We start from the raw sequence: 9,345 nt of genomic DNA on the forward strand, positions 1-9,345 counted from the left end.
AAAGTGGGGATGAGAGCATATCAGCCATAATTAAATGGCAGTGTAGACTCGATGGGCCGAGTGGCCTAATTCTGCTCCTATATTTAAAATGAACAATCCCACCCAGACCCTATTCCTGTAACCCCACATACTTACGCTGATCTCCCTGACACTAAAGAGCCAACCTAACTGGCACATATTTGGGCAGGTACATCTAGTGTTGCTAGGGAGAGTTCCAGAATTTTGACCCAGCAACAACAGGGAAAGAATATGGCCCTGTTACATTATACCAGTGTGCCCTGTAAGCAGGCAGTTCCCAATAAAGTGAGCTTCTTCCCTGCTGCTGTCAGATTTTTAATTGTACCTACCTCCGTTAACTTGATCTTTCTCTATACCCTAGCTATGACTAACACTACATTCTGCACTCTCTCCGTTCCTTCTCTAAGAAGAGTATGCTTTGTCTGTGTACTGCACAAGAAAATACTTTTCACTGTATGCTAATACATGTGACAATAATAAATTAAGTCACTTCGGCTAAGTAATCAAGTTCAAAATTCACACACAACCTTGAATAACCCGCTTGTCAGCCTCAAGTGGTTCACATCTTGGATGCATCTAAAAAAAAAAATACACAAATGCCAAATTCATTGCTCAATAGCTCTGGATCAACAGGTCCCAACCACAGGAAGACAAAATCCAATCCACTACTCAAACAGATAACCCTCAATCTTCATCTCAGGCAAAGCATCCTTGTCGTCACATGGCCAGTGCTGCAAATTGTGGGTGGCACAGTGGTTAGCACTGCTGCTTCACAGCGTCAGGGACCTGGGTTCAATTCCAGCCTTGGATCACTGTCCATGAAGAGACTTTATGATTCCCCCATATCTGCGTGGGTTTCCCTGCCCAAAAGATGTGCAGGTTAGGTGGATTGGCCTTGCTAAATTGCCCCCTAGTGCTGGGGAACCAGCAGGGCAAGTATGTGGTGTTACAGGAATAAGGCCCAAGATGAGATTGTTCACAAGATATCAGAGTAGAATAAAGCCATTCAGCCCATCAAGTCAGCTCCACCGTTCAATCATGGCTGATATGCTTCTCATTCCCATAACCCTTCAACCCATTACCAAATTAAAAAGCTGTTTAACTCCTCAAATTTATTCACTGTCGCAATATCCACCACACTGTGATAGCGAATTCCACAGTTCACAATCTTGTGAGAGAAGCAGTTTCTCCTCAACTGTTTTAAATTTGTGACCCCTTATCCTAGGGCTGTGACCTCTTGCCATGGAATGTCCCACAAGAGGAATATTGTCAGTACAGCCTCAAATGGGCCAAATGGCCTCTTTCTTCACTGAGGGGATCCTATTTCCTTATCCACGCAGCTGAACTGAAGATATTTGACCAGCATGACACACGAGAGCAGTAGGTGAAGTCATCAAGTTAACCCCAGTCACACCAGAGGCTGCAGGTAAACCCTCCCCCCCCCCCCCCCAAATAAGCAAACCTGTGCATGAATTCAGAAATAAAAAATTGACAATTAAAGAGAAGTTATTATACTGCATAAACACAACCTTACCTTGCATGACATTCCATTGTTCTTGGATGCTGAGATTATCAGACTGAGTTGCTCTTCCCCCTGGAAAACTGTGCACAACAGGAATTAAACCTTGAAAATCCAATACTTGCCCTCATGCCCCCTCAAAAGTGGAGATTGAGACACAAACCCATCCAGTTGAACTGGAGCAAAAATTTCAGAGCTCATCAGAAGATTTTCTTGGTGTTGGTCTGCACTGGGGTGAGCTGGAAACAAATTGGTCAATGGATGGCTGGTTGGATGTGGTGAGCTCTGCTCAGGGGAGCCAGTGACAGGCATCACAGCTAGCTGTTCTACAAAAGAAATTATACAAAGAGAAACAAGCTTGTTCTATAAAAGTATTTAAAAATATCCCAGTCACGTTACAACAGGCAGGAAATTACTATTACAATTCAATTTATTGGCTTCCAACAATTTCACAATATAATTGTGATAATTAAATCAATGCTTAAAGCTTTTATTTTGCTCTTGGGGGTGAAAACTAGAATCTGTAAGTGTTGGTGAAAAGAATCTTTTTTCTATAATCAGACTTTTTCTTCATGCCTTCTTTTAAGAGTTTTGCACTCCATTTATTGAAAGCATTCGTGAGATGATTTGATTTATTGCCACATGTATTAACAGTGAAAAGTATTGTTTCTTGCACACTATACAGACAAAATATACCCTTCAGAGAAGGGAAGGAGAAGGCACAGAACATAGTGTCACAGTCATAGCTAGGGTGTTGAAAAAGATCAACTTAAAGCAAGGTAGGTCCATTCAAAAGTCTGATGGCAGCAGGGAAGAAGCTGTCCGAGTCAGTTGGTACATGGCCTCAGACTTTTGTATCTTTTTTCCGAAGGAAGAAGGTGGAAGAGACAATAACAGAATGCGTTGGGTCCTTAATTATGCTGGCTGCTTTGCTGAGGCAGCAGGAAGTGTAGACAGAGTCAATGAATAGGAGACTGGTTTGTGTGATGGATTGGGCTACATTCATGACCTTTTGTAGTTGCTTGCAGTCTTGGACAGAGCAGGAGCCATATCAAGCTGTGATACAACCAGAAAGAATGCTTTCTATGGTGCATCTGTAAAAGTTAGAATCATAGCTGACATGCCAAATTTCATGAGGTCTGGGAAAGTAGAGGCATTGGTGGGCTTTCTCAACTATAGTGCTAGCTTGGGGGCACCCATGGTGATCTGGGCACCTAAAGAACAGAAATAGGAGCAGGAGTAGGCCATCTAGCCTGCCCCACCATTCAATAAGATCATGGCTGATCTGAAGAGGATCAGTTCCACTTTCCCCCCATAACCCTTAATTCCCCTGACTATCAAAAACCTATCTACCCGTGACTTAAATATATTTAGCGAGGTAGCCTCCACCACTTCAATGGGCAGAGAATTCCAGAGATTCACCACCCTTTGAGTGAAGAAGTTCCTCCTCAACTCTGATCTAAACTGTTCCCCCCCCCACCCTTAACTTGAGGCTGTGCCCTCTAGTCCTGCTATCCTTTCTAAGCAGGAAGAATCTCTCTACCTTATCCATCCCCTTCATTATCTTATACATTTCTATAAGATCCCTCGTCATCCTTCTAAAACAAAGCATTACTGGAAGGGCCAACATTTATTGTCCACTCCTAACTGTTCAAGACAGTGGCACTAAGTCCCTTTGAACCACTGCTGGTCCACGTGCAGGGTAGGGCTCAACACAACTGGAGTGGCTTGCTGGGTTCGGAGAATAGTCAGGAGTCAGCCACATTGCTGTGGATCTGGTGTCACATCCAGCACGGAAGATTTCCTTTCCTAGAATACATTACTGAACCAGATGGATTTTCAATGATGAGCTGATATTAACACAAATCCCCCAGCTGCTGCAATGGTTGGATTTGAACCTGTGTCTCCAGAGATTAGTCTAAGCCTGGGAATGGCTAACCTAGTTAACTTTTAAATAAACTGGGGGGCAATTGCAGTGTAGATATTGAGTGCCTACGTATGCTTGACCCTATTTGCTTCTGTCTATGCAAAAAAAACTTCATTTTAAGATATTTCTGCCTATGTAACTAACCCTGCTAATGTGACTACATGTTGAAATCAGAAAGCTAAAGATTAGGTGAAAATTGACTGCATTCCTGAAGGATACACAATGTAGGCAAACAAGTTTTTCCCAAGATGGAGACCAACTGCAAAATGGTTCCAATAACAAGAAAATGGTTGAAATATAGTTTGGATTTTAGTGTGTGTGTTTAGTTTGTTTCAAGCTCAATATAAAGGGTGGGGGGGACAGTAAAATCCAGTCTCCAGGTTAGCTTTTCTTTTGGCTTCTGTCACGTTACTAATTTTAAACATTTGTTCAATTAAAAATAAAACCAATTTTTGAAACTTGTATCAGTGCTGTCCCCTCGTCTATTCAAACTACTGAACAAACCCAAAAAATATACTTTCTACTCAGAATACAGATCGGCTGACAGCCTCCAGGTGGTGGCTGGCTATAAAGAACTGGTATTGCTCCCTAATCAGATACTAGGTTCAATTTGGTTTGGTGCTAGGAACAATGTTTGGGGCTTCTCAATACCCAGTGAGGGAGAGGGAGACGGAGACAGCAAGAGAGTTAGAACGGACCACTTATTAACAAAATCGAGAGCTAACCAGACACGAAGGGGATGCTCTGTTGTGCTGATTGTTGGGTGATGTTAGCACTTCCAGCCATGGCCTGCTTTTTCACCTTTGCAGTTTGACTTATACCATGAGTTTTCGTTGGTCCATTTTTGCTGTTGAATGAAGAAGGATAAAACATTTTAGGACACTGAAAACGTGATTGACCAAGATTCCGATCTCTAAATTGTCTTAAATGAAGCTTCAGGTTTGTTTGGGCCTTCCTATCCCCCCCCTGTTCCTCCACTCCTGGGGAATGGTAGTGAACATCTGAAGCCAGGTTCCAACATTGGCGCAGCAATCCTTCTAGGAATACTGGAATAAGATCAATAATGTGTAGCCCTTGGGCACAGTGATGCCAAGCTACAGTCCCACACAAGCAAAATGATTATTAAGTGGCAGGAAGGAATAAGGTATCCAAATTTCTACCCACGTAGAGCATGCTTCATGGCAGAGTGCTGTGACTTGCCAAAACAAGTGGAAAGATTGTGAAATAAATGATACATGCACTGGATAATGGAAGCTTCCAATTTCTTACCAGCTGGGATTTTTCCAATGATAACTAAACAGTTAAATTAATTGTACCACTTCCAGTGCTTTGCCTCATTTATTAAACATCCGTGTCCTGGAGAGAATATTTGCTGCCCATAGCTCAGATACTCAGGGTTGTGGTTGTAACTAATTTACAGGACTCCCATACACACACACACACCCCCAAAATTAGACTATCCAGTGTTAGAGTGTAGGCTACCTAGTACCCAAGAATTGGCTTTCCCAGTAAAAACTGAACATCGTTTGTCAGCAAACTTACGAGTATGTTTTTCTTCTTGCTTTGGTTCTCTTGTCACCTTCCTGTCCAGGAGAAGTCTTGGAGGTGGGTTTCTGCCACTTTTTATATAGTCCCTCAGGAACCGATAAAGCCTGAATAAAAACAATTGCAGGACAAGATAGTCACTTTGTATTAGATTTTGTTAGAAAAACTGTTTGATACCCTATTTTGGAAACATGAGGATAAGGTGTTTCACACCAGGTGTGACTGTTAACACTAAAGCAGCTTTAACAATACAGTTGAACTATAATGAATTGAAATACTTATGAAAAGGTCACTGCTAACCTATCCCCTCATTCCAATTCAAGCAACATTCCTCTTATAGACTTGAGCACCTCTTCAAAATAGTTAATGACACACAGGCTTGCGTGCTTGTACTTGGACTGCACAGGAGCTGCCTGCTTTTCCCTGCAAGCTTAGTCATGTGCTCAAGAGAAGCTGTCAACCCAAAAATCCTGCTGAAACCCCAAGAGAAAAACCAAAAACTAAAAATGCATTAACTACATTTCTTAAAAGGCACAGCCTCTATGTACATTAACAAGTTCAGAGACACATTCTGATTCCCACGAGAAATAAACACGTTGGAGTTTCAAGTCCATTTCTTACCGCTCTTGGTGCGGCTGCTGGATTGGAGTCAGTACATGACTGCAGTAGGACAGCAAATGTGGCATCACAACAGGCCCGTGACCTCCACAGGGTAGTAGAGGCATAGGAACACCACCTGCAAGGTGTCCTCCAGGCCACTCACCATCCTGACTTGGGAACCACAATTGCCATTCCTTCACTGTGTCAAAGTTCTTGAACTACTTCCCTAACAGCACTGTGGATGTACCCACACCACACTACCACCTCAAGGGCAGTTTAGGGATGGACAATAGATGCTGGCCTAGCTAGCAATGCCCACATCCCAGGAACATAATTTAATTCTAGTCAGTTAAAGACAAATCTTGTTTGGAAATCTCCCAAAAAGAGAGAAAACTCTCAAACAAAGTGGAGTGTAAAAATTACTGAAAGCTCCACTCACTCTGGACCGCTCCTGAGGTGGGATAAGGGTTTGAACGAGTTCCAGGTACTTCACCGTCATCTCCAACACTGAAGCCATGTCGTTCCTTCGCCCTTCAAACTTTGGCAGCAGGTCCCGAAGCTGGTCGCAGCTGCTCTTAATCCGTTTCCTGCCAGATTTAAACAAAGTGACCATTTTCACTAAAGCGGAGATCCCAAGGCAGACGTTGCTGATTAGCTGGTTAAACACAAAATACTGTGGATACTGGAAAATCTCAGCAGGTCTGACAGCATCTGTGGGGAGAAAGTGGAGCCAACAGATCTGACTCTGAAAGCTCATCCAGACTCAAAATATTGGCTCTATTCTCTCTCCACAGATACTGTCAGACCTGCTGAGATTTTCCTGGTTAACTTCTTTCCCCCGGCATCAATTAGAATCTAAATTTCATGACAAACTTACTCCCCAATCCAATTTCTTGTCCCACATTTGTGGAACAGGAAGTTGTTTGGGGTGGTGGGCTGCCTGTCTTGGTTGTTCAGCCAGAGGGTGGAAACTCAGCCCATCAAACTTGCTCTGCTCTTTGCCTCTATGTCACTATATCCCTGGACTTTATGATCTCCTGTGTTCTAAAACGATGCTCCACGATCAAGCTTCCGCAACTCTTATGGTTGGGAGCTCCTTAGATTCACCAGCTCTGACTGAAAAAAAATCCTCATCTCAATTCTTAAATGGCCCACCCCTTATCCTGAAGGGAAAGTAAATTACTGCTGATTCTGGAATCCAAAATCAAAAAAGGGAAAATGCTGAAAATCTCAGCAAGTCTGGCAGCATCTGGAAGGAGAGATAAGAGCTGACGTTCCTAGTCTAGATGACCTTTGTCAAAGCTAAAAGACATGGAAAGTGGGAGATATTTATACTGCAGGGTGAGGGAATGAAAGGCGAGTCATAGCCACAAAAACCAGGAGAAAGGCTGCTAATGGCAGCCCAAAGAATAGAAGGTGTGAGTGGCCAAATGGCAGGGAAGCTGAAATCAGAGGGTAAACAGATGAAGATGTGGGCAGGAGGGAGTGGGGGGGGGGGGGGGGGGGGTGAAAAAGAGACAAATAAAAGGGAGGTTAAAAGTCCACTTTCTATACCTTTCATCCTAGGTGCCTGTTTGGATACACTGAGGGAGAATTTAGAATGGCCAATGCATCTAACCAGCATGTCATTTGGCATACTGATTAAATGGCCATACATTACTAGTTCAGAGGAGTGCATCAAGGTGGGTCTTGTGCACAAATGCCTTTGAAGTGATTTGTCTCTTTACTGGATGTACACAGTGAATGCAGACCACCAAGTGCCATTTTGAAACATCTGCAATATTTCTTTGCGAACTGAAGCAGCTCAAGAGTGCAACATGTAGAAAACCTGAACCTTGTCAGTGATGGTCATTGACAGGTCAGAAAGATCAGGATGTAGTTTTGGATAAAATATTTAATAAGAATTTTGTCCATGGGATTTCAAAATTCTGTGATTATCCTAATGAGATACATGTACAGCTACAAGTATCCTTAAAATCCCTGTACACAGATGGAGGCTGTTTGGCCCATTAAGTCTGCACTGACACTTATCCACTAAACCCACCATGTACATCTTGGGACACCAAAGGGCAATTTAGCATGGCCAATCCGTGCAAACTGCACGTTTGGATTATGGAGGAAACCAGAGCACCCAGAGGAAACCCACGCAGACACGAGGAGAATGTGCAAACGCCACAGTCACCCAAGGACAGAATCGAACCTGGGTCCCTGGCGCTGTAAGGCAGCTGTGCTAACCATTGTACTATCCCAAAATCCTAAAACCTAGGAGGCGTGACACCCAGAAAATGTGCAGCACACGTACAAACGGCATAATCTTCAAGGTATTGCAAACACCAAGAAATATAATCTTCAAGCAACTGAAAAGGACAATCCCCATTTATAATAGAAATTGGGGAAGACACATACAATAATAGATTGACATTTTTACCTCCTATCTCGCTCTTTGATCACATTTATCTTTTCAACATGGGCTTCAGTTCTGGCCAATGCTTCTTGATGCTCCTTTAACATTTGCTTCTGAAAGTGATCAAGCGTGTCCTCGTATTGTCCCCGCTCCTCCTCGTCCTCCTCCCCAGAATCACTGCTGGGCCGAGTGAACAGAGAAGCTTTTTGAAACAAAGCAACTCTGAAGGAGTTGCTGGAATCTCAGCAACTCAAATCAGACAATGGAATCATACAAACTACAAAAGCAAGCACCAAAAATAAATAAAACACTGGAACCAAAAGCTTTAGAAGTATTCTGGAATTGCAAGCACAAGACAGGATGAAGAAAATATTTTTAATACCTTTCCTGGGAAGTGGGCAGGAATGAGAGGCAGCCGGTTTGAAATTCATGGAGATGGGACACAAGGGGATGGAGCAGAGGCCTTTAGGCAGAGCAGAGTCAGAGGGGAGGATTAGGAACACAGCACAAGAGGGTGAGACTTGAAGGTGGACAATCAGGGTAGGGAAGGCGAAGGAAGGATTGGCAGCATGTAATGTTTTCACTACGCTTCCTTTTAGCTAGGAAACACTCCCCACAATTTGGGCACCAATACATTAGCATTGATGTGACACCAGAGGGGAGATGTGACGGCCTAGTGGTGTTATCGCTGGGCTATTAATCCAGGAACTCGGCTAAAGTTCTGAAGCCCCAGGTTCGAATCCTGCCCACGGCAGAAATTCAGTTAGAAAAAAATCTGGAATCATGAATCTACTAATGGCCATGAAACCATTGTCAGGAAATCCCATCTGGTTCACTAGTGCCCTTTAGGGAAGGAAATCTGACATCCTTACCTGGTCTGGCCTACAGGTGACTCCAGAGCCACAGCAATGTGGTTGACTCTCAAATTATCTAATGAGCCACTCAGTTCAAGGACAATTAAGGATGGGCAGTAAATGCTGGCCAGCCTACGATGCCCATATCCCATGAATGAAAGAAGAAATACTCTGTTTCTTCAGATCCGGTGTCATCACCACACTTCACCCAAAATGGAAATAGTTGCCAACCCTCCAGGATTGGCCTGGAGTCTCCCACAATTGAAGGTCAAATAAAGCTCAATGCAATCCTGAAGAAAAATGTGAATGTTTCTTTACCGGATAATAATATCGAAATGAAGTGAAGGACAGGCTGACAGTCAACTGGGTAATGAATCACTTTGCTTTCCAATTGGTTTATGACTGTATTACAAAGTTGGATATGTTGGTTAACTTGATAAAGCTTCCTAAGAGTTGCCCCCAAGCACTTAAAACAGTT

General features: G+C 43.2%; 1 long non-coding RNA gene across 1 annotated transcript; it reads right to left on the minus strand.

Moving 5' to 3' along the window:
- Positions 1-5,013: 5,013 nt before the first annotated feature.
- Positions 5,014-8,136, minus strand: LOC145358392 (uncharacterized). The gene is made up of 3 exons (XR_013889469.1): positions 8,038-8,136; positions 6,049-6,196; positions 5,014-5,116 (listed from the first exon to the last, which is right to left on the minus strand). It is a non-coding gene; the product is annotated as an uncharacterized LOC145358392 (long non-coding RNA).
- Positions 8,137-9,345: the final 1,209 nt, after the last annotated feature.

Source organism: Carcharhinus amblyrhynchos, chromosome 25 (genome assembly GCF_965287045.1).
Source record: "Carcharhinus amblyrhynchos chromosome 25, sCarAmb.v2.hapA, whole genome shotgun sequence".
NCBI lineage: Eukaryota > Metazoa > Chordata > Chondrichthyes > Carcharhiniformes > Carcharhinidae > Carcharhinus > Carcharhinus amblyrhynchos.